This window comes from Macaca nemestrina, chromosome 1 (assembly GCF_043159975.1).
Source record: "Macaca nemestrina isolate mMacNem1 chromosome 1, mMacNem.hap1, whole genome shotgun sequence".
NCBI lineage: Eukaryota > Metazoa > Chordata > Mammalia > Primates > Cercopithecidae > Macaca > Macaca nemestrina.
In genome coordinates, this window is record NC_092125.1 from 130536649 (window position 1) to 130563609 (window position 26961).

The window sequence follows — 26961 nt, forward strand, 5'->3', positions numbered from 1 at the left end:
CGAGATCAGAAGATCGAGACCATCCTGGCTCACATGGTGAAACTCTATCTCTACTAAAAATACAAAAAATTAGCCGGGTGTGGTGGCAGACGCCTGCAGTCCCAGTTACTTGGGAGGCTGAGGCAGGAGAATCGCTTGAACCTGGGAGTCCGAGGTTGTAGTGAGCCAAGACCGTGCCACTGCACAGCCTGGGCGACAGAGTGAGATGCGGTCTCAAAAAAAAAATAGAAGAAGATGTTGCCATTTGCAACAACATGAATGAACTTAGAGAACATTAGCTAAGTGCAATAAGTCAAATACAGAAAGAAAAGTACTGCATGACCTCACTTACACGTGGAATGTAAAAAAGTCTTACTTTTCTGTTGACCAGTTGTTATCCCCCTACCATGCATAGTGGCCATGTCTGCAAACAGACCATCAATCCAGTACGAAGATGCCTTTAAGAATACATTTTGGGATTATTTCCCCAATTCTCTGAATATATAAATGTAATTTTAATAACACATATGTTTTCATAGGTAGATGAAAGGATGTTCCACCTCATGAAAAACAAATAGGTTTTATCAACTATCAGTATTCCCTGTTTATCTTAAACAAATCAGGGCAAGATCTACTTGAAGGAGAGCGTATTGTATCTGTTGTATCTGTAAACCCTTTGTTAGTGTTTAATGGTTAAAAACACTTTTTTTTTTTTTTTGCTGTTGCTGTTTAAATAAAAACAAGTGTCTACCAGCATTTCAAGTAAGTTAACATACAAACAAAACATTTCACCTGTTGTTGAATATTTATTTTCTGCAAATTTTCATACCTTGTGAATTTAAGCACGATTGTAGTCTGAGACATAGAAAACAACTTTGAATGTTGTTTTACAAATAAATATTTTTATTAAAGTATTCATACTTACAGGAAGTCATACAAATTATGATATAAAAGTTTGATTGTTACTAAATTAACACAACTGTTCATCTGCATCCAGAGTCATAAATATGAAATTAATGCCAAAAAACTCCCCTATGAGCTGTCCTAATCACTTCTCTCCCTTTCCCAAAAGCTAACCCATTCAAATTGCTAATATATCAATTTTGCCTTTTTTAAAACTTTACATAAATAGAATTGTATAACATGTAGTATTTTGTGTTTCTGTCTTTTGCTTAACATTATGTTTGTAAGATTCATCCACGCTGTTTCACGCAGCAGAAGTTTGTATATTTTCATTGCTTCGGAGTATTTCATTATATAAATAAAACAGTTTGTGTTTTATAGCATACATGAATTATTTGGTTGTTGCTAGATTTTTAGCAATTAAACTAAAGCTGCTATGAGGATTCTATACATATATCTTGGTCCATAAGTATTGGTCTGTTTTCACACTGCTGATAAAGACATAATCAAGACTGGGCAATTTACAAAAGAAAGAGGTTTAATTGGACTTACAGTTCCATGTGGCTGGGAAAGCCTCACAATCATGGCAGAAGGCAAAGAAAAACAAATCACATCTTATGTGGATGGCAGCAGGTAGAGAGAGAGAACTTGTGCAGGGGAACTCTTCTTTGTAAAACCATCAGATCTTGCGAGACTTATTCACTATCATGAGAACGGCATGGGAAAACCTGCCCCTATGATTCAATTAACTCCCACTGGGTCCCTCCCACATCACGTGGGAATTTAATATGAGATTTGGGTGGGGACATACCCAAACCATATCACCATATATATTTAAATTTCTATTGAGTATGTTTTTAGAATTAGCGTTTCTACCTCATACCATTTGCATTTATTTACTTTATGAAATAATGCCAAATATTATTTGAAAGTGCTTTTACAATTTTAAATTCACAACAGTAGCGATGAGATTTCCAGTTGCTTAATGGTATCCTTGACACTTGGTGTTTTTATTCTTTTTAATGTTAGCAATTCTTTGGTGAGTAGAGTTGATAACATTTTTATTGTAATTTACTCCTTGCTGGACAACTTTGCCCTGACTTGCTCAGTTAAGGAGCTGTGCAATAACCTTTCAAATACATGAGTGTGTAACTTATTGAGTTGACCAAGCCTGGTAGTGCTGTTGGAATGAATATTGATTCTAAGTGTTAAAATAAAAATTTTTGTATAGACTTATATTTTTTCTCTCATAGCATTCCCTTAGAAATTCTCTGTGTCTGTCCAGCACCCCGGTAGGCCTGGTTGGGTTTCTAATCCTCCTTAACCACTTATCTCTCATATGAGAGTGTGTAAAATAGGAGCACACGCTCCGCCTCCATTTAGGGACTGCTTGGGATACAGAAGAGACCATCTCAGAGCTGTTAATGACTTATTATTTTTTATTACACTGAAGTCATGACACGTGTGTAAACTTTAAATATGCAAATACATTTTAAAAATGTCTTTGTGCATTTAAAAAAATACTGAGTTATCCTCTTTTGTATAGAGCGCTTGTTAAAGTCCATTGTGCATTTTTCCATTTGGTTGTTTATTATGTGTTTGAGTTTGCTTTATGTTCTAGATTTGAGAGCTTGGTAGTTATATGCATTACCAGTATCTCCTCCTTTGTCTTTTATTATCTTAATTGTTTCTATTATTGGTGGGTAGTCTATAGTTTTAATATAATCTAGTTTAGCCTTTATTTACTTTATAATGCATACTTTTAATTACTCATAGAGGAAACCTTTTTTTTCCCCCATATCGTAAACTTATTATTTCATATTCTTGTTTAGAAGCTTGTTTTGGTAATCATTTAAATAGATATTAGGTAGGGATTAAGATGCCTTTTCCCCATTTTATTCAATTGTTTCCTTATGTTTTAAAAGTATGTCGTTTCTAATTCTAGACTACCTTACGTGTAAGCAATTATCCATGTATGTGGGACACTTTTCTGGACTCTCTAGTGTGTTCTATTTGCCACTCTTTTAAATAATATTATGCTGTATTAATTACTATATTATGATAGTCTTGATATGTGGTTGAAAAAAATTTCCTAATTTTCCCTTATTCAGGATTATTTTTCCTACTTTTGACTATATACACACACACACACACACACACATACATTCCAACATTTTTTCAGGCAAAATTTATATATATATATATAAATATATAAAAAAATATAAATATATACAAATATATATATAAATATATATAAATATATACAAATATATATAAATACATACAAATATATATATAAATATATATATATAAATTTTGAGGGGTGGTGAAACAAATCTATTGGTCAATTTAGAGAGTGTTGTCTTTGAAATACCAATCACTTCAATTCATTAACATTGTATATCTCTCATTTAATTTAGATCTTTTTGATGTTCTTCCTTAAGTTACCCACCTTTTTTTTTCTTCTTTTCCTAGCTAGAATGATCAATGTAGTAATAAAAAGAAGTGAAAAAGTTGTCATTATTCTATTATTATCTTAAGATAGAGGAAAGCTTCCAACATTTGACCATTAATTATGATTTTTCCTGTAGCTGTTTTAAAATACCCTTTAGCAGGTTAAGAAATATGTTGTTTTTCCTAGGTTGCTGAGTTTTATTACATTGATGGTGATGATGACACAGTTGTTAAGTTTTATTAATTTTTTAATGAGAATCTCTTGAAGATAAATCAATTTTTCTTTATTCTAATTGTACACTCCTTTACTTATCTTTTATTTTCAAAAGAGTTTCACAAGACTAAATATTATCTTAAAATATTATATGTTATTTTTTTATCCTAGTATATAAATATGCCATTTCTTGTTTAACTAGCTTTTTGAAGTTTAGATTGACTTTGTTTTTTTAAATAACGCACACAAGAAAACACGGCTATCAGTATGCTGTCTTATATAGTTTTGTTCAACTGAATGTTTTCCTTCAAATATTTTTTTGGACATATTCAATCTTAACATATTTATCCTTAATTCTTTAGGTACATATTACCAAATTTTTCTTTATAATAATTATGTGAACTTAATGTATTAGTCTACTTTACATTACCATAAATAAATATTTGAGACTGTGTAATTTATAAAGAAAAGAGGTTTATTTTACTCACAGTTTTGCAGGCTGTACAAGAAGCATGGTGCCAGCATCTGCCCCTGGGGAGGGCCTCAGGAAGCACTTACTCATGGTGGGAGGCAAGGGGAGCCAGCATGTCACATGGTAACAGAGCGAGCAAGAGAGAAAGGGGAGATGCCACACTCTTTTTAACAACAGCTCTTATGTGAACTAATAGAGCGAGAACTCGTTACTCTAAGAATTATACCAAGCCATTCATGAGGGACGTTCCCCCATCACCCAAACAACTCCCAACAGGCCCCACCTTCAACACCAAGGATCAGTTTTCAACGTGGGATTTGGAGGGAACAAACATCTAAACTATATCACTTACCTTTCAACCGGAAGTGTCTGACAGCACCTATTTGTTCTTCTTTTCACTAGTTATTGCATTTAAAAATACTGTTTCAGCATGCTATATGAAATTGGTGTCTCATTTAAATTTTCATTTTACAACATACTTTTTAATTGGAAAAAAGATGGATAAACAACTGTTATTCACAGGTCTATTAATATTAAAGCTTGGTTTATGAAAGTAATATATCAATAAAATAGGAGATAGAACAGTTTGTTGTCTTAACCTAGTAGGGGTGATGACCTCACTACAAAAAGAATCTAAGCACTAAATACTTTCAGTATAATTCCAAATAATGAATTGTTTTTGTTTTGTAAACAATTATATAATATGTAAATTACATAAGCAAAATTGTTTTTCCATCTTAACTTACCTGCAAATAGAATTACATCATAAAATTATGTTTAATATACGCATGTCAAATCCCAAAATACCTGAGGGTATAGTCTCTTACTTGTTATAGAGTACTTTTAAGATTTTATATGAAAGACCTTTTAGTGATGTACTCTTTGAATTTCTATTAATAATAATGAATTGTTTACATCATTTGCAATAGTCAATCTTGTCCTTGTATCATAAAATGCTTCAATTTAGTCCTTTTATTATTCTCAATTTTCTGGTCACTTTTGCTATTACTTCATAGATGATTTCACAACAGAAAAGCTGAATACACAAATTTATCTTTCATTGGTCTTTAACCACAGATAATATCCATGTATTATGTTGCACTTTGTGTTAAATATGATTTCTTAAGTACAGTGTTATCCTCTATCTGCCTCTACCAAGATGCAGCAGAATAAAGTTAACAATTTATAACTCCATCCAATTTAGAAAAATATTTTAGGAATGGTCCCAGGGGCTAGCTTCACAGTGATTTATATATAATGTTGATTTCTTACCTTGTATTTTAGTGGAGGTAAATAGGGGGAGATGGGTTTGCCACTATCGTATTTAATGGACTACTTTAAATAGTAAAAGATATCTATTGGTTGCTACATGAGGTGCACAAAGAGTTAAATTTTTATTATTTTTAGGTACTCAGTTCAAAGAGTTTTTTCCTCCTCCAAGATGCAGGTCCTCAACTATATTATCATAATTTTAAGAAATACACTTTATAAAAGCAAGTCAATGAAATCATAGCAAATAAAATACATTTTTTTTTGCCTTTACTTCAATGAAGTGAAGGTCATTGTGATGAAGGATCATTTCCTAGTTGTTATGATTGTGCCCACCTAGTCTGGTATTTTCTCTAATCACATTTTTGGTTTTCTCCTGAGATCTATTTATCAGAACTGAAGAACCTGCCTACCAATCATTTGATGTATAACCTTTGGAACCTCATAAGAATAAAGTATTAACTTGCCTCTAGGCATGCTTGGAGAATATATGACACAAAGCCAAACTGATTACTACTTGTGGCCTTAGGAAAGAGCCTAGTAAAACCTCCATATGAGTCACAAACTGTTGAGACAATTTCTTTGTTTTATGTATGGATAACACATGGAGGTCTCTAACTCTGCAGTGTCAGCCAATGTATTTTAAGTTATTGCCAGAAGAGCCAATTGGCAGAAAAATTTTATTAGCTTTCAGTTTGGTTATATGATTGAAGACTCTTAAAGATGAATTTCTACTAAAGAGTAAATTTTACAGAAATAGCTAGCAATATACAGGGGTTTGTTTTTACTAACTAAATATATGTATATTTAATACTTTTTAGAGTTTTTGGCCAAATCACTGTGTATATAACTTCTAGATACATTTTTAGTTACTTTTACTTATATGAGCTGTTGTAGTCAGATAAATGTATTAGACACTTTAAGGAATACTTACCCTAATATTTTTTTCTGCTAAATTAAAATAGAGTTGTGCCATTTTTTACTTCCTTTGATATTTGAGTCTTCTTGTTATTAATAGCAATAAGAGATACAAATTGTGTGCACCAATTTACATGACCACCAGCAAGTTATAAGAATTCTGGTTGCTCTATATTATTGCTAATGCTTGGTGTAGCGTTTCTAATTTAATCCAGGTTGGTAAATTTCTTTCATCACTTTTGGATTATAATATGCATTTTGTAAACCATTAATGATGCTCAGCAATATTTTATATCATTTTTCACCCTTATTTGGATTTTCCGTTACCAGTTGATTAGTTTGTATTTTTCTCATTTATTTATGGAATTTATGTATACAAATCTTCTGTGTCTTGCCTTTTTACTTTCTTAATGCTGCTTTTTAATGAATAGAACGTCATACTTTTTGTGATGTTTAATTTGTCAATGTGCTTGCTGTTTATGCTTATTACAGCATTTTGAAGAATCTGTATATATAGATAAAGATATTTTCCAGTGTTTTCTTATGGAGGCACTTGGTTTTAACTTTCTCATTAGATCTCTAAACGCTCTTGAGATTATCCGTTGTATTGTGTGAGGTAGTGGTCAAGATGGATTTTTTTTTTTCATATGTATATACATACCCATTGAGCCAGTATTTGTTTGCTGAAAGAACCATAATTTCCCAAATACATTATACTTACATCTGTTTTATAGTCAGTTGACCATATAAGTATGGGCATTTCCTTGATTCTCAAATTTTTATTTTATTTTATTTTATTTATTTTTTTTTTTGAGACGGAGTCTCACTCTGTCCCCCTTGCTGGAGTGCAGTGGCCGGATCTCAGCTCACTGCAAGCTCCGCCTCCCGGGTTCAGGCCATTCTCCTGCCTCAGCCTCCCGAGTAGCTGGGACTACAGGCGCCCGCCACCTCGCCCGGCTAGTTTTTTTGTATTTTTTAGTAGAGACGGGGTTTCACTGTGTTAGCCAGGATGGTCTCGATCTCCTGACCTCGTGATCCACCCGTCTCGGCCTCCCAAAGTGCTGGGATTACAGGCTTGAGCCACCGCGCCCGGCCAGATTCTCAAATTTTTAAAAAGTATTCTACATATTCTAGCATGAAGAGAATACTGTGATTTACTGCAGACATGTAATAATTCTTAATATTTGCAAATGCAATTTCCCCTGAGTTGTCCTTTATTGTCTTCAGAAATTTATAGGCTTAATTTTCTCATTTTCTTACAAATTTTAGAATCACTTTGTGAATCCACTTACTATTTTCCCACACACACAGAAAAACAAAACAATAAATAACTTGCTGGGATTTCAACAGGGATTATACTGGATTGAGATCAGCTTGAGAAGAATTACAATGTATTAGCTGTAAACCATGCACATTTTCATTAGGTTTTCCTTAATTTCCTTTCTGTCACATATTTTACAGTCTGCACTACCTTTATGAGCTGTAACACTCACTGCAAAGGTCTGCGGCTTCACTCCTGAAGTCAGCAAGACCACGAACCCACCAGAGGGAAGAAACTCTAGACACATCTGAACATCTGAAGGAACAAACTCCGGACACACCATCTTTAAGAGCTGTAACACTCACCATGAAGGTCCATGGCTTCCTTCTTGAAGTCATCGAGACCAAGAACCCACTGGAAGGAAAAAATTCTGGGCACATCTTGGTGACCACGAAGGGACTATCACCTATCGCCAAGTAGTGAGTACCATCAGACCCCTTTCCCTTGCTATTCTGTCCTATTTTTCCTTAGAATTTAAATACCACACCTGTCAGCCAGTTAAAAGTGACTAGTATGGCTGCCGGACTAAAGACATGGGTGTCAGGCTTTCTGGGAAAGGGCTCTCTAACAACCCCCGACTCTTTGGAGTTGGGAGCGTTGGTTTGCCTGGAACCAGCTTCCACTTTTTCTGTACTTCTAGGCTGAGTAGCGGGTTAACAGTAGCGGGTTGACAGAGAAGAAAGCCATTCGGTTCCGGGTCCTGACAACAAGTTAGTTGTCGCGCGGCCATGAGAGGAACTCTCAAAGTTATGTAGCCCAAGCGAGACTCACCCATCTATCCTATCTATCCTGACCCTTGCCTCCTGGGTTCTAACACCTGTCAGACAAACGTCCTCTCACTTCTCTTCTCTGAGGCTAGTCCTGCTTCTAAAAACCACTCCCTGTCTCTGGTGCTTTTCTAGTTTCTTCTATAAGAATGATTTCTAGTATAAACTTCAGGACTCTATTCCCTTCTTTAGTCACCTGACCTCACTAATCAGAAAGACATAATTTTTGCCCAAAGCCCCATCAGGTGGGGAGACCAACTATCCTTCTAGTATCCCTCCTCAGACCTAACAAAGGCTATTCCTGAAGCTAGGATATGGAAAGCTTCAGAAATGATATCTTTCCTATTCAAGTGAGGACAAAAGGTGTCACTCTTCCCACCCTGGAGATCCCCTCCCTCCCTCAGGCTATGTCCCTCCACTTCATTTTTGGGGCACAACATATCTACAGGAGAGGGGTAAAGTTCCAATACTAACAGGAGAAGGCTTAGGACTCTAACAGGTTTTTGAGAATGCGTTGGTAAGGGCCACTAAATCCGATTTTTCTTAGTTCTCTTTGTGCTTTAGGAGGACAGGCAAGGGTGCAGGTTTTTGAGAATGTGTTGGTAAGGGCCACTAAATCTGACCTTCCTTGGTCCTCCTTGTGGTCTAGGAGGAAAACTAGTGTGTCTGATATTGTGTCAGGGAGTGCAACTATTCCAATCAGTAGGGTCCAGGGACCACTGAGGGTTCTTGGGCAAGAGGTGTTTATGCTGCTGCGTAGGTGAGCACAACTATTTGGATGAGCAGGGTATAAGGACTGTTGTGGGTTCTTGGGTTGGTTGGGGGGAGAAAAAGCAAATCAAAACTGTGGGCAGTTTTGTCTTTCAGTTGGGGAATATTCAGGCATCAACAGGTTCACCCTTGAAATGCACCCTAAGCCATTGGGACCAATTTGACCCACAAACCCTGAAAAAGAAGTGGGTTATTATTTTTCTGCACTATGGCCTGGCCCCAGTAATCTCTCTCTGATGGGGAAAAATGGTCACCTGAGAGAAGTATAAATTACAATACTATCCTGCAGCTTGACCTTTTCTGTAAGAAGAAAGTCAAATGGAATGAAATACCTTATGTCCAAGCTTCCTTTTCATTGAAGGAGAACCCACAACTTTGCAAAGCTTGCAATTTACATCCCACAGGAGGACATCTCAGCTTACCTCCATATCCTAGCCTCCCTGTAGCTCTCCTTCCTATTAATGAGAAGCCTCCTCTAAACTCCCCCCACCAGAAGGAAACAAACAAAGAAATCTCCAAAGGACCACAACCCCTCCCCCCAGGCTATCAGTTATGTCCCCTTCAAGCTGTGGGGGGGGGGGGGATTTGGCCCAACCCAGGTACATGTCCCCTTCTCCCTCTCTGATTTAAAGCAGATCAAGGCAGACCTGGGGAAGCTTTCAAATGATCCTGATAGGTATACAGATGTCCTACAGGGTCTAGGGTAAATCTTATATTTCATGTGGAGAGATGTCATGCTATTGTTAGATCAAACCCTGGCCTTTAATGAAAGGAATGCAGCTTTAGCTGCAGTCTGAGAGTTTGGAGATACCTAGTATCTTAGTCAAGTCAATGATAGACTGACAGCTGAAGAAAGGGACAAATTCCCTACCGGTCAGCAAGCCTTGCCCACTATGTATCCCCACTGGGACCTCAACTCGGATCATGGGGACTGGAGTCACAAACATCTGTTGATCTGTGTTCTAGAAAGACTAAGGAGAATTAAGAAAAAGCCCATGAACTATTCAATGATGTCCACCATAACTCAGGGAAAGGAAGAAACTCCTTCTTCCTTCCTTGAGTGTCTATGGGAGGACTTAAGAAAATATACTCCGTTGTCACCTGACTCCCTGGAGGGTCAATTGATGCTAAAAGACAAATTTATTACCCAATCAGCCACAGATATCAGGAAAGAGCTCCAAAAGTGAACTGGGACACTGAACAAAATCTGGAGGCATTACTAAACCTGGCAACCTTGGTGTTCTATAATAGGGACCAAGAGTAACAGGCTGAAAAGGAAAAGTGAGATCAGAGAAAGGCTGCAGACTTAGTCATGGCCCTCAGACAAACAAACCTTCGTAGTTCAGAGAGGACAGAAAATGGAGCAGGCCAGTCACCTGGTAGGGCTTGTTATCAGTGTGGTTTGCAAGGACACTTTAAAAAAGATTGTCCAGTGAGAAACAAACTGTCCCCTTGCCCATGTTCACTATGCCAAGGCAATCACTGGAAGGTGCACTGCCCCAGAGGACAAAGCTTCTCTGGGCCAGAAGCCCCCAACCAGATGATCCAACAACAGGATTGAGGGTGCCCAGGGCAAGTACCAGCTCATGTCATCACCCTCACTAAGTCCCAGGTACGTTTAAACATTGAGGGCCAGGAAATTGACTTCCTCCTGGACACTGGTGCAGTTTTCTCAGTGTTAATCTCCTGTCCCTGACAGCTGTCCCCAAGGTCTGTTACCATCAGAGGAATCCTGGGATAGCCTGTAACCAGGTATTTATCCCATTTCCTCAGTTGTAATTGGGAAACTTTGTTGTTTTCACATGCCTTTCTTGTTGTGACTGAAAGTTCTATACCATTATTAGGGAGGGACATATTAGCCAAAGCTGGAGCTATTATCTACATGAATATGGGGAACAAGTTATCCATTTGTTGTCCCCTGCTTAAGCAGGGAATCAACCCTGAAGTCTGGACATTGAAGGGAACAGACTCAAGCTCCAGACTTCAGCCTCCCCACAGGACAAAATTTGTCTTTATACATCACAGAGAGAGCAGGGATAGCTCTTGGGGTCCTTACTCAGATTCGTGGGACAACCCCACAACCAGTGGCATATCTAAGTAAGGAAACTGATATAGTAGCAAAAGGCTGGCCTCACTGTTTACAGGTAGTTGTAGCAGTGACCGTCTTGGTGTCAGAGGCTATCAAAATAATACAAGGAAAGGATCTCACTGTCTGAACTACTCATGATGTAAATGGCATACTAGATGTCAAAGGAAGTTTATGGCTATCAGACAACTGCCTGCATAGATAACAGGCACTACTCCTTGAGGGACCGGTGCTTCAAATATGCACAAGTGTGGCCCTCAACCCTGCCACTTTTCTCCCAGAGGATGGGGAACCAATCGAGCATGACTGCCAACAAATTATAGTCCAGACTTATGCTGCCCAAGAGGATCTCTTAGAAGTCCCCTTAGCTAATCCTGACCTTAACCTATATACCGATGAAAGTTCATTTGTGGAGAATGGGATATAAAGGACTGGTTATGCCATAGTTAGTAACAGTACTTGAAAGCAAGCCTTTTCCCCCAGGGACTAGCACCCAGTTAGCAGAACTAGTGGCACTTACCTGAGCCTTAGAACTGGGAAAGAGAAGAATAAATGTGTATACAGATAGCAAGTATGCTTATCTAACCCTACATGCCCATGTTGCAATATGGAAAGAAAGAGTTTCTAACCTCTGGGGGAACCCCCATTAAATATCACAAGGAAACCATGGAGCTATTGCATGCAGCGCAAAAAACTCAAAGAGGTGGCAGTCTTACACTGCCAAAGCCATCAAAAGGGGAAGGAGAGGGGAGAACAGCAGCATACGCAGCTGGCAGAGGTAGGCAAAGACCAGCAGACAGGAAAGAGAGAAAGAGACAGAAAGTCAGAGAGAGAGAGAGAGAGAGAGAGAGAGGAAGAGTTAAAGACAAAGAGGGAGTCAGAGGGAAAGAGAGAAAAAGACAAAGTCAAAGAGAGAGACAGAAGAAAGAGATAGAAACTCAGAGAGAAAGAGACAAAGAAGGAGTCAAAGAGAGAGACAGAGAGAGGAAGAGGGAGAGAAACAGAAACTCAAAGAGAGAAGGAAAGAGAGGAAGAGACAGACAAAGAGGGAGTCAGAGAGAAAGAAAGAAAGAGATAGAAGTAATAAAGAAAAAAGTATGCACCTTATTCCTTTATAAGCCAGGGTAAATTTCTATCTACCCAGCCAAGGCATATTCTTCTTATGTGGAACTTCAACCTGTATCTGCCTCTCAGACACTTTGCAAGAAATAACGAAATCTATCCCTACTCAACAATCCCAAATAGACTCTTGCAGCAGTGACTTTCCAAAACCGCCAAGGCCTAGACATCCTCACTGCTGAGAAAGGAGGACTTTACATCTTTTTAGGGGAAGAGTGTTGCTTTTACACTAACCAGTCAAGGATAGTACGAGACACTGCCCAGCATTTACAGGAAATGGCTTCTGAAATCAGACAACGCCTTTGAAATTCTTCTACCAACCTCTGGAGTTGGACAACATGGCTTCTCCTCTTTCTAGGCCCCATGACAGCCATCTTGCTATTACTCGCCTTCAGGCCCTGTATTTTTAACCCCCTTGTCAAATGTGTTTCCTCTAGGATCAAGGCCATCAAACTACAGATGGTCTTACAAATGAAACCTCAAATGAGCTCAACTAACAACTTATATTGAGGACCCCTGGACCTACCCGTTGGCCAAAGAGCCTAAAGAGTTCCCCACAGGAGGACACTACAACTACAGGGCCCCTTCTTCAACCCTATTTAGCAGGAAGTAGCCAGAGCAGTCATCGCCCAACTCCCAACAGCAGTTGGGGTGTCCTGTTTAGAGAGGGGATAGAGAGGTGAAGCCAACTGGATTTCCTGGGTTGAGCAGGAACTTGGAGAACTTTTCTGTCGAGCTAGAGGATTGTAAATGCACCAATCAGCACACTGTGACTAGCTAAAGGATTGTAAATGCATCAACCAGCACTCTGTAAAAATGCACCAATCAGTGTTCTGTGTCTAGCTAAAGGATTATAAATGCACCAATCAGTGCTCTGTGTCTAGCTAAAGGATTGTAAATGCACCAATCAGCACTCTGTAAAATGGACCAATCAGCAGGACGTGGGTGGGGACAAATAAGGGAATAAAAGCTGGCCACCCCAGCTAGCAGAGGCAACCTGCTCGCATCCCCTTCCATGCTGTGGAAGTTTTGTTCTTTCGCTCTTCACAATAAATCTTGCTGCTGCTCACTCTTTGTGTCCACACTACCTTTATGAGCTATAACACTCACTGTGAAGGTCTGCGGCTTCTCTCCTGAAGTCAGTGAGACCATGAACCCACCAGAAGGAAGAAACTCTGGACACATCTGAACATCTGAAGGACCAAACTCCATACACACCATCTTTAAGAGCTGTAACCCTCACTGCAAAGGTCTGCGGCTTTATTCTTGAAGTCAGCCAGACCAAGAACTCACTGAAAGGAATAAATTCCAGACACAAAAAATCTCTCTCCCCACTCCCAGTCCACAATAATTATTCAGTTGATTCCTATTTCTATAGATTTGCCTTTTCCAGAATGCTGTATAAGGTGCTCATACAGGATGTAATCTTTTGTGTCTGGATTCATTTACCTAGCATGATGCTTGTATTAGAAATTTGTTCCTTTTTATTCTGAATAGTATTTTATTGTATTAAAAAATAACAATTTGTTATTTATCAATTAATAAACATTTGACTTATTTTCAGTTTTTGGCTCTTGTATGTAAAGCCGCTACATAAATATTTGTGTGAACATACAGTTTCTTTGGCCTTGAGATAGTAGGTCATATGGTAAAGCATATGTTTAAATTTATGAGAAACTGCCAAGAAATTGTTTGAAGTGGCTGTACCATTTTGCATTTCATCAGTATATATAAGGTACTGTTTCAGTTCTTCTGTTTCCCTGCCAGAATTCTGTAGTCTTTTAGTTGTTTTGTTTATAATTTTTAACCATTTTTACAAGGGCATAGGATATCTAGTTGTAATTTTGATTTTCTTTTCTGTAAACACTTAGGATGTTGAACATTGCTTCTTATGCTTATTTGCCATCTATATCTCTTCTTCAATAAAGTAGCACATCAAAGACACTTTGATTTTTTATTGAGTTGTTCTCAGTTTTATTATTGAGTTGTAAGAGTTCTTTATATATTCTGGGTATAAGTATTTTTAACAGATATATACTTTGTAACTACTAGTTCACAGCTCAATTATTGAATGTGGGGTGAGTTTTATCCTTAGTTTAACTCCATTCATGAGGTGCAATTATACAGTGAGCAGCTCTAAAATGTACCTAGTGGCAAATGGCTATTTCTAGAAAGGTAACCCTTATGGAGTTTATGATGCTGTAAATTCCTCTTGAATCTGCTTTGCTGTGAAATGCATTTGGGGACTTTTTGTTTGTTTGTTTTCTTTTTATTTTAAATGCTCTTGAATCAATGGAGTTTTACAAATCAAATTGCAGGATAAAATGAAAGGAAAGTATGCCTAGTAACAGGAACAAATAAGACAAGATGAAAAAGTATATTAACAAGAAAGTTTTGCATTTTTAAATTACTAACCAATTAATGGAAATTTGACCCAGTTATAGTTACAACTTCAGGAAGTAATGGCATTTGGATTGATACCATTTTTCGTAAATAGAAATTTGTATACTGTTATTTAAACCCATGTTTTATGACACATGTGTTAAAAATGTATTTGTGGTCAAATGCTCAACTTAATGACCTAGTGACTCATATTAAAAATATGATACTTCAAATACTATATTTTACTATTTTATATAAATATAAGCCTACTTCAAATTATAATTCCTTTCAATAGTAATTATACTTCTTATAAAATCACTTTCCCTTTTTTAAACCTTGATAGGTTTTTATTATAATTTAGGGTATTTTTCCTTTGCAACAGAAATTTTAAAATTAATTTGTATTGCTTATTTTATTTAATGTTATGACTAAATCATGTAAGAATTTTTTTGCCGCCTAGCTTACACATTCTGGCTAAAATGTATTTGTCTCTATGGACTAATTAGCTATTTCAGAAAAATAAAACTAGGCAAGGCATCTTACAGAAGTATTAAAAGTATGATATTCAATTTTCAAATTACTGAATATTTAATCAAGTAAAATAGTCCTCTAATTCAAATTCTAATATTCTAAAAGAGTGCAAAGAAGAATGTAAATTCTTTATATATTTTTATATATACATATATATTTATATATATATATATAATTTTCCAGGAATAAATATAACCTATTAGTTTAAAGGAAATATACAACCTCATAGGTTGTATATTTTTATTTCTGTATGTACTCTCATGTTGTGTGCTACAATTAATAACATAATTTATAAGATATTTACCTAAATAAAAGTAGGTACTCATATGTTTAGAGTAATATTCATTTTATATTTGTTTTTGAGACACTCTCGCTCTGTCGCCAGGCTGGAGTGCAGTGGTGTGATCTCGCTCACCGCAACTTCTGACTCCTGGGTTCAAGTGATTCTCCTACCTCAACCTCCCAAGTAGCTGAGACTACAGTTGCCTGTCACCATGCCCATCTAATTTTTGTATTTTTAGTAGAGGCGGAGTCTCACCATGTTGACCAGGATGGTCTTGATCTCTTGACCTCGTGACCCGCCTGCCTCGGCCTCTCAAAGTGCTGGGATTACAGGCATGAGCCACTGCGACTGGCCTAGAGTAATATTCTTTAAACCTTCATTCCCCTTGACATGTCCTAGATAGAGGTATTACACTCCAAGAAATTTAAAGACATATGCTTAGTTACAATAAAGTTTGAATATCAGATAGACCTTTCACAGCATACATATGTCCTGTGCATTGTTGAGAGATACTACTCTGAGATCTTCTCAATTCCACACACACTGTCTTATAGCTGTTCCTTAAATCCCACAGGCATATTCACATTAGGGCCTTGTCACTTTCTGTTTTCTCTATATTGAAGCTTCTTTACCAGAATGCACTAATTTACCTTCTAGTTCACAGTGTGAAACCTGCTCTGACCACTCTATTTGAAATTGCAACTCCCCTCTGACCTTGCTCTATGATACACTTTGAGTATTTGTCCATGCCCAAATGACATGTTGAATCGTAATCCCCAAAGCTGGAGGGGGGGTGTGGTGGGAGTTGTTTGAATCATAGGGGCTAATCCCTCATGGTTTGGTGCTGTCTTCGAGATAGTGAGTTCTTGCAATATCTGGTCCTTTAAAAGTGTGGTAACTCCTCCCCCACTCTTGGCCATGTGACATGCCGGCTCCTCTTTCGCCTTCTGCCGTGATTGTAAGCTTCCTGAGGTCTCTCTAGAAGTCCAGTAGATGTGAGCAAAATGCTCCCTATAAAGCCTGCAGAACTATGAGCCAATTAAACTTCTTTTCTTTATAAATTACTCAGTTTCAGGTATTTCTTTAGAGCAATGCAATAATGGCGTGACATAGTTTTTCTGTTTTTTTCATAGTATTCATAAAAAATGTTCACACGCTTATAATTATTTTACTTATTGTTTATTGACTATTTCCCCTTGCTAGAATGTAAGATCCATGGGGGTTGAGAAATTTATCTGTTTTGTCCACAGTTATATTCCAACCACTAAGAACAGTGACTGTCACTTAGCAAACTCAGAAACATTTATAAAATGAATGAATGAATGAATGCATAAATAATGATCTAAACATTTACATGGAAAAATTTTGGCCTCTTGGGTGGAAGATATGTGGATATGCACAGTGCATAGAAAATATTGCTAATCTATTACAGTAAGATCAACAATATTTGCATATGCATTTATTCGAGTCCCATACAATATTTTTATGATTGAAATTAATCATAATTCAGTTTATTTTCCATAGCTGCTATTTTTAAAAATAAGGGAAAAATATAGTGACAAAGCTTATTTCCCTTTAGTGACTATATGCCTAGTAAAACTTTGTAGTGAGTTGGGCGTATTTTCTAAACTATGTGCTATTGAATTGCCTACCAACTATTTTAGATGGTGCTTTCTTAAACATTAGTATCAGACCACCTATGTGAGCAATCTACTGATATGCCTTTATCGATTAACCTCTTTTATTGAAACTGTAAGGATTTTGAGAATCTTCACTACATTTCATAGTGTTTTTCTCATATGAGAAATATGCATATCAAGTACTAGTGTAAGGAATGTTTTTACTACTCCTGATAAAAATAGCATTAAGATATTATTAAAATGTTGCAATACATAAGTAAACATATTCTTTGCACCAAGTGCCAAAAACTCAGAACTAAATTTGTGCCATAACGTGGCCATGGACTAACATATTAACTTCCCTGATCCTAACTTCTAATTCTTTAAAATATTCTTATTTTCTCTTGATTATTCATTTATTTTAAAAAATCCTTCTGGTGTAAATGCATGTGTTTACAGTATTTTAAGTGTTTTCTGAAAAAAAAAGGTAGAATGGAATTAAACAATTAAAACAAATGAAAAAGAGTATTGTTTCATCTAGCATTTCCCCAGCAAGTGCCTGCACACTCCCATCATAAGCAGGTATCAGTGCTGCCAGGCCCACTGTTCACCCCAGGCACTCCTAGTGTTGTCTTACAAATTAACCAGAGGATTTTGTGCAACCCTGTGGAATATAACAATTACCACAAATCAGTCTGTATCATTCTAAAATTGCTTAGGAAGTGAGAATCTCATAAATGTGCCTACCAGTTACATAATTTATGTAATTTCAAACCTATTGTGAGCTATATAACTGTCATTTTCAACAAGGTGGTTGAATTAAAATTACATCCAGTAAGACTAGTGTTTTGAGAGGCCTGACATCTCAATGGTTTTTGATGCACACCTAGTCTTCTTATATTGTTTTGAGTGGGATGTTTATCTATTCAAGAAATAGCTACTGTAAATTTTACTTGTAGTTAAAATTGAATAGAATGGACACCTCTAAACAATTTTTGAAACAAATTGGTTAAATCCTTATTTTTCTAACTTTCTCTTCCATTTGATGTTTTCCCTTACAGATAATAATGCCTTATTTTTTATGCAATCTCCTTTTGCTAGCTAGAACTGGTAAAACTAAACCAAACTAAAAATCAGCTATTTTAAGGATTTTATAAACCTTCAAATTATTATTTTATTATTAATTATATATTAACTATTATAAATTAATAACACTTTATTAGTAGTATTTTTTGTTACTAAGGTGAATTTTTACCCTGAGATTTAGAATGTATGACTTAGATAAATAGAAACCTTTCTTCTCTTATTAATAAAAAATCATGACCTCCAAACCATAATCCATGTTCATAAGTCTTAACTTAAAAAGCATCATCATTTTTCCTTAACATTTTCCTTAACTTTTAGAAATCATATTCAACAAAGAGGCTGAAATATTATAGCTAAACACAAATTTATTAAATGTTTATGTGTATTGTTATAAACTATGGATAAGCACAAGGACATATTACATATTTTCAAAACCTAAACTTTTAAAAATGCCAAACCACAGACAAAGTGATTAATTTTCTACTCAACTTGCTACAAAATAGCAACTATAGTGTTTTATTCTGAGCATCTCCACTCAATTTTCTCTAACCCACTGCAATATCATATCAAAAATCTAATCAATTGTTGAGTGTCAGAGATCACTAGGTCATCTTCATTAGTTAAGAATGGGCTTACCGGCTGGCCAAGATTTTTCTCATGCTGTCTGATAGGTAACATATTTGTGGCATAATGTTAAAATTGCTGCCTTGAAGTGTCATTTGATCTAGTAACTTAGGACACACCTGTGCTCTCAACCCAGCATTTCATTATTTCCCCATGTGTAGAATTATTGTTTTACATGTCTCTTCATCTCTCAGTTTTAATGTGAAAACTATCCTGAAACTCATAGGCAATTCATTGGTTCCTCTTTGGTGCTACAATAATGTTGAGTATGTATTTCTATTTCAGCAGCATGAAACTATATTTTTAATTAAATATATTTATTGAATAATGAATGGGATACAAAGCACTTCTGTGAATTGGCTAAACATAAATTAGATGAGACCCTTATCACTGAGATAGCCACAGTGACATAAAATTATTTTTATGTTTATTTACATAATTAAATTCTGATTTCATTGTAGCTAGGTAGCATTACTTATTTTTTTTTTTTTTCATGCTTGTGGCATTAACAGGCTGCCAGACACATTCAGTAAATAAAGATATGCATGATTGGAAATGGAGAAAGGAAAGTAGCTGAAATCATTTCATGGGGGTTAAAGTTGATGAAGACAGGTTTACATCTGAGAGCATTTGAACAAACAAAGTTATACTTGGAGGAAAAGTGGTCTTATATACAGTCTATCGCATAGACACCCATGACACTGTATAAATGAGCACAGCTTCTCCCCAGTTACTCAACAAAACACCCATCAAACTGTAGTTTTAAAATACAAAATGTATATTTAAACAATCAACTTTTTTCTCTGCAAGGCCTGACATGAAATTCATGTTTGTCCTTCTTACTTCTATTGCCACTGGATGGGGCAGGGAAAATCTCAAGAGCATCCACAATCCAAGCAAGCTAGAAACAGTCCCACATCTAGTAGGCTAAATAGTTAAGATGAGACTTTCATTCATAGGTAGGGCAGAGTATAATCCTCCCCCACAGAAATTGTGGTTTACGTTTTTTGTTTGTTTCTTTGGGTCTAATCGGAATCTGGTTTTTCTCCAAGTCTAATCAGAAAATGAGAGCAAGAAAATACCTTTCACAGTTTCTGTTGACTCTGGGAGCAACTCCTTAAGCTTGCTAACGCTCTTTTCTGTGTCTTTCATCCCAAGAACCCTAGATTGATAGCAGGTAACAATAAAAGAGGGAAGTGGCCAACCTTTTAGAGACTGTTCGAGGGAGGAAATGCCTCCACAGAAACATGTTAAAATTTCTCAAAAATTATCAAGCCTTTTTAACAAAACGTTATCAGGGTTCTGCCAGCTCAAACCGAAGTGGAATAAGAAAGGGAGCGTATGATGAGAGACATCCAGAACAGATTAGATTAGAAGCCGCTGTGAGAGGAGAAACTCAATATTTAAATTAGAATTGTGCTGTGTACATCTTATAGTTATTCTTAGACAAGTGTATAAAGTTGCACTGAAAACACCCTTTACACATAAAACCCCTTCCTACTGTTATATTGGTTTGATAATACAGAACGATGACTCTGCTCTTTTCATAAAAAAACTTGAGAAACCCTCATGAATACTGGTGGAGGTAGAATTCTGGATTGGGTTGATGCTACTCAACTTTTTCAATCAATATTTTTCTAAGGCATCAAAAAACCAAACCAACCACTCTATACTTTGCAACAGGTTTTGCATAATTTCTGACTGGATATGCTACAGAATCTATTCTGAAACAAACGAGTGTGAGAGACAGGTCCTATTGAGGAATGTTTCCTGTCAAATTTAGTAGCCAATCTGGTGCTATAGCCTCACTAAGAAAACAGCATTTTGAAGCAACAAGGCAGATCACAGCTCACGGAATGTGCCAGGGGAGAAATGGGTATAATGCCTGTGATGCAGGCTTGTACAACATTGTGATCACCACCCGGTAAAAACTTTTGCTTTATCTTGCTGTTTTACAACTTCTCTACTGTTCATCAGCCCCAGAAAGTGTCTTTTGAATTTGATACAATAAAATTGTTTAAATCTACTGCTGCTAACAGGAGGACTAAAGGATACAGCCACAATGTTTGTGCACAAACACAGAAATCTGACACTGTTTTGTTTTCCTTACAAATGTTGTTACAAATGCAGAAGACAACATACATTAAAGCGATTTATATGACTTGCGAATATTTGTTTCATGCAGTTCTCACCAGAGACTTCTTTAAAAGAAAGCAAAGCAAAAGATAAAGCTAAAATATGCCCCCAAATCTACTATGTACCCTTCTACATTCAAGTTTGTAGGCTCTGGTTTAAGGCAAAGTGTCAATACCTAATTAGTCATGTAGGATTTCATAGATGGTTAGAAAAGACAGAGAGGTGAAAAGAGAGTAAGTGAACTGGATTGTGTAGGAAAACTAAGAAGAGCATACAGATCCAGATTGCTGCACTTCATAGGCTTCCATGTACATTCTATGCAGTGAATTTTACAAGTTTGTGTTTTAAACTTAATCACAGTCAACACAATATATTATTTACAGTTGAGATTGAACATAGAAGTGAAAGAAAATTGTCTTGTTTACAGGCATTTCATTACTGAGGACTAGTTCTCTTCATTTATTTATCCTGACTGAGTAAATAATTGAAATGATTTACTGTATTTAGAAATTATCCCAAGAAATAATTGGAAAAAATCTGTCCAATCACAGTTGATGTGATTTATGCAATGAATGTCTACCTATAATAAGATAAAAAAGCAGCATTGTTTTATTATTAAAATAAACATTTAGAAATATATCTGAACTAATTGAGTTGGACCATTTTGACCTATTTATTCTCAGTATTAACAATATTTCAAGCACTAATCATAACACAACAAACACCAAAACTGTAAAGATAATTCTAATTTACAAATAACATGAACTATTTTATATATGGGTTAAAAAACAAATGCTTATTATTTATAATTGTACTCCACCAATAGGAATTACTTACTATTGGTAAGTTCAGGACAATTTTCAAATTACTGAATATTTAATCAAGTAAAATAATATTCTAAAAGAATGTAAAGAAGAATGCACATTGATAATTTTCCAGGAATAAACATAACCTATTAGTTTAAAGGAAAAAAATTGGACTCTCTCTCTCTCTCTCTATATATATATTTTATATATATTTTTCTTTCTTGAGACAGAGTTTTGCTCTGTCGCTCAGGCTGGAGTGCAGTGGCAAGATCTCGGCTCATTGTAACCTCCACCTTCCAGGTTCAAGCAATTCCCTTGCATCTGTCTCCCTAATAGCTGGGACTACAGGCGCACACACCCCAACCTGGCTAATTTTTATATTTTTAGCACAGACGGTTTTTGACCATGTTGACTAGGCTGGTCTTGAACTCTTGACCTCAGGTATCAGCTGGCATTTGCCTCCCAAAATGCTGGCATTACAAGTGTGAGCCGACACGCCTGGCCTGTACTATATTGTTCTAACTAGGAAGCATTAACTAAGAACAAATAGAGAATTATAAATAAGAACATTATTGATGTTATGATAAAATATGCCCACACTATGCTTAATGGAATTCAATTTTACCTTTAATATATATGAAACAAGAAAGATAATGAGCTTTCTTATCCTCTGTAATCTTCATCCTCTGGGATAAACATATCATTGCGTGAAACATAGGGTTCATTAAATTTCTTCTGTCCTTAGGTATAGAATGACTGAGCAGTGAGGTGCATACACATGTAGGAAGAGTGTGTGTGTGTGTGTGTGTATTTGTGGTTGTATTTATTTTTCAGAGTTTACCCTAACTGCTGGTGATCTCTAAAAAATTAAATAGGCTTTTGTTTTGTTTTGTTTTTCAGAGCACATATACCACAACCATAGGGTTCTGCAGTTCTATACCTTTGCCTCAATCAATACTGTGGGTGTTTCCTAAAATCTCATCAAAAACCACAAAACATTTTGAAAGAAAGCTATCTTGTTCAGCTTCCTTTGAGTGTGATTTGAGTCCTTCAGGCTTGCCACATCTGCATATCTCTGTCTGGCAGCAGCCATCCCCTTCAAAGAAGATAGAAACATCAGAGTCCAAAAGCTTCAAAATAATCAGGAGGAAGGTGATTTTTAGGTCTTTGAATAGCAGTAACTCACTTCTCTAAGAAATGCCACCGGTAGCATCTCTAGAGTCTTACCTAACTTGAAAATTATACCTACTTGAGGAAGAAAAAAAGGACAGTGATTGTTGAATTTATTAGGGTGGTCTTCTTAATCTCAGAACACTTTTAAATAATTTTTCGTGAATGCTAAAGGAAAAAATCTTGGGTATTGAGTAAATAGAAGTAACTCCATTATTCTGCCAAATCTTGTTCAGAAATTAGAAAAGCTGAAGCATTCTACTGGAAAATAACATTGGATTAATTTGGAAGACTATAGTATATTTTCATTAATTTAAATTTCTAATGAATTCTTAAAGTTCCCTTCAAATTTGAAGTTATTATATAATTGTAGTTTTGTGTTCTAAATATTTGCTTTAATTGGTATTGTGCCTCACAATGTAGATTTTTCATTCAGATTTTTCAACTGTTGCTAAAAAATTATTGACGTCTGATGAAGATCTTGATTCTTTTACAGTTCTATATGACACAATCAGTATAGAATTTATAATTGTTGGTAAGGTACACTAAATAGAATTTTTAAAGCACTCTGGATTGTTCAGTGCATTTGAAATCACTACGTCATAGGCGAAAATTTTTATAAATTGGAGAATGTACTTCATTACTACAAATATCATCTTTCAATTATCAAATTGAAATCTTTGGATAAATCGTCATTTCTCTCTAACTCCTGTCCTCTCAACCAATTTTCTGCTTATCCATCCTACCCCCCATCCTAATTTTTTCTTCAGAGGCAAGTGGTTATCGGTGTCTCCTTGAGACTTAATAACTTGACTTTAAAGTCAAGTCTTCCCGCATGTACCTTTTTATTAATTTTTTAATTTCCCTAAGCTTTGTTTTCCTCTCATAAGAAAATAAGAATGACAACCTGATTATTGCTATGAGGATTAAGTAAGGCATTTGAAGCATGCAATATGATATCTAACCCCTAGTATTTGGTCAACAAATGAGCTAGTTATCCAATCAACCAAGGAGTGTTACATTTTTCTTGTATTTGTGTCTCGGTTCTGATGCTTTGTTTCTAACTCTATTGAAAACAAATTATTTTAAGCCCTTACTAGATCTCCTGCATTATTCTACTAGTCTGCACCAATCTATCTTTCTCTGTCCTTAATTGTTTATCATCTTTCTGAAGCAAATATCTGACTTTATCACCTTCCTCTTTTGTGTGGCTCTCCACCATCTACAACCATGGTCTTCACCTCCTCTCAAGATATTCGGATTCACTTCTTTATAAATTATATACATGGCTTACTATGTTGTAGAAGTTATAAAACATATACAAAATAGAAAATAAGATGAGATAAAAATAATTAGAATCCATTTTTCTATAGGCATTCCAGTGAATAATCTTGAATACTCCTTGTTGGTCACATTCACATTTAGAGACTCCTGATTGCTAGTGATTCAAAGTTCCTTAGTAAGCACTTGTATCATTATACCATATTCTCTTTGTCTTTCTCTCCCTTTCCTTTAAACATTATTATCCAGCAATTTGGGATGATTCATCATCTGTACCTGCCCATCTGTTTCTATTCTGGGTAATTTTCCTACTTACTTTTCTGGAACACCCTCTCCTTGCTATAGGGGAGATCCATCTTCATCCTTCAGTAACCTTCTGTTGCCCCGCCATATGAAGAATTTATTATTCTTTCTTCAGTATTATATCTTTATGTTATACACACTCCTAGGGCTGTAAGTTTTCCACATTATTTTAAACTATGTGTTTACTCATTTGGTCAACTTTCTAGATTGAATTTGTTAAAGGTAAGAACTTTTTTTCTCTTAATTCTCTGATAATTATAATTCAATAAATATTTATAAGATTAAATCATTCAATACATATTTTTTAAACTAAATTGAACCATTTGTGAGATTTCCTACAATTATTTGCATGCTATTGTACACTTACACTCGACGGAGTGCTGAACTCCTATTCATTATTTAATCCTCAGATCAAGTATTGACTCTACCATACCTCCTTTGAACTTCCGAGGCACAAGATGGAGTTGATTTTTCTTTCTTTGAATCATCCCCTTTTTTAGTATTTACATATATAAGTACTTATCTTATTTGATTGAAAATATTTAATTTAGATATCTGGTTTATACCACCCTCTCAAAACAAAACAAAAAAACAACTAACTTTATTCAGGTCAAAGGCAGCATACCTAGTTTCTGTTTGTTTCAGTGATGATTTCTTGATTGAATCAATTAAAAAAAAAAGAAACACAAACAAATGATTAAATGAAAAAGCCACTAAGTGATAACTGAATAATTCAAAATTCATTGTTTCAAATGGTCTGATTTCTCTGTCCAAAATTCTAAGAGCGTTTCAAATGTCCCACAGAATTTACTTAGAAAAGGAAAGTATTTTGTTCTTCTGGAGTCAGGATAACCTAAATTCTTAAACCCTGATATTATAACATGTGTGCATAATAAATTTTCAACATTTATTTCCTTAACATGTGAATGGAACTCAGAACATACACATATTTGATTTAGAAAACTGAACTAAGCAAATAAACAAAATTATGCAAAATTTGTTCTGTTAAAATATTAGCTTCAAATAAAATCATCATCATTAGTGAGATTTATTATCACTAATTATGTAATATTCTTATTCACTTAATCTAAATATGTTTGTAGTGGATGCATCCATCCTATTGCCCATTACAATTTTTAAAAGGCATATGCAAAAATGAGATTAATCTATAACCCAATGAGAAATATATTACAACATAATGCTGTCGACCTTTTTTTCTCAAGTGGCTATAAAAGTGGCCACTGTGGCTGAATGCCATGTTTCTTAACACGCTATTGGTCATGTCTCATATAATATTATTGTTCCTGGAGGGCACTTTAAACTTAATTAAAATGTACAGTTTTCTACAACTTGGAAAATGAATCTGACATGCTGTAATTCAAATGTAAGCACCCTCTTGGTGGCCATCAATAATTGATAAAGCAGAGATAAAGGTCTTTTTTACAAATTGCACCTGGTGAAGGACTATTATGTGGTAAAAACTGATGATTTACTAAATTCAGCTACCTCATTATTTTATACTCAATATACAAGAACTTAGTGCTAGTATTCTAATATCTGAACATATGCTGATGTATCAGGTTGCTGCCTTGGGGTGCATCAAGTTTAAAACCACTCTTTGGCCAACTGACTTAACTCTTCAGTTCCTCAATTTGCTAATCTGTAAAAGAGGATAATAAGCAAAACTTTTCTCATAGATTTTTGTGGAAATTAATGATGAATTTATAGAAAAGGATATATTTATTAATTTTTATATATTGACAGCACTGGATTCAAATCACCATGCTTGTTTGTATTAAGTAGCAAGTGAATAGAAGATAATGTAATTCTAGGTTGTTTATATCAGATACATGTTTAATGTATTTCTCCACTAATGAACAGTCAGACCTTGAATCTTAGACTCTGATTAATGGCTTTTGAAAATTGCAATTAACATAGTTAAAACTTTGATGAATGGGTCTACAGTTAATTTCCTCTGGATTGATTTATTGTTAGATTTTTGAAGATGCTGGCCTCCTAAGACCTCATAGTCTAGGGTGATAGGTGAAATTTGTCCAATCATGATTTCCTTCCCCATGGAAGAAGATTAGAGATGCCCAAGACAAAAGGACATTGTGTCCAGGCTTTGAGCTACTGTTAGCACAAAGGAGCACAAATCAAAAGGGAAGGTAAGAAAGCAAATGGGAAGAAACAGTGACTGGATATTGGAACAGAAAGTTTGACTGACCATGGATTGCTGCCAAACTTGGTAGGTAAATTGCACATTTTTCTTTAAAACCAGTAAAATATCATGACTTTTATAGATGCGGATCATGAATATAGCCAGGGGTGTATGGTAATGAGTTGACCATACAAAATATAGTTACATGTCCCTGATATCAGAGAGAAGGTATACAGCCCTATTTAATTTCCCAGGGAGAAATAAGTCACTCCTTAAAGGAGTTTCATTGCTGAATGGATGTCTGAC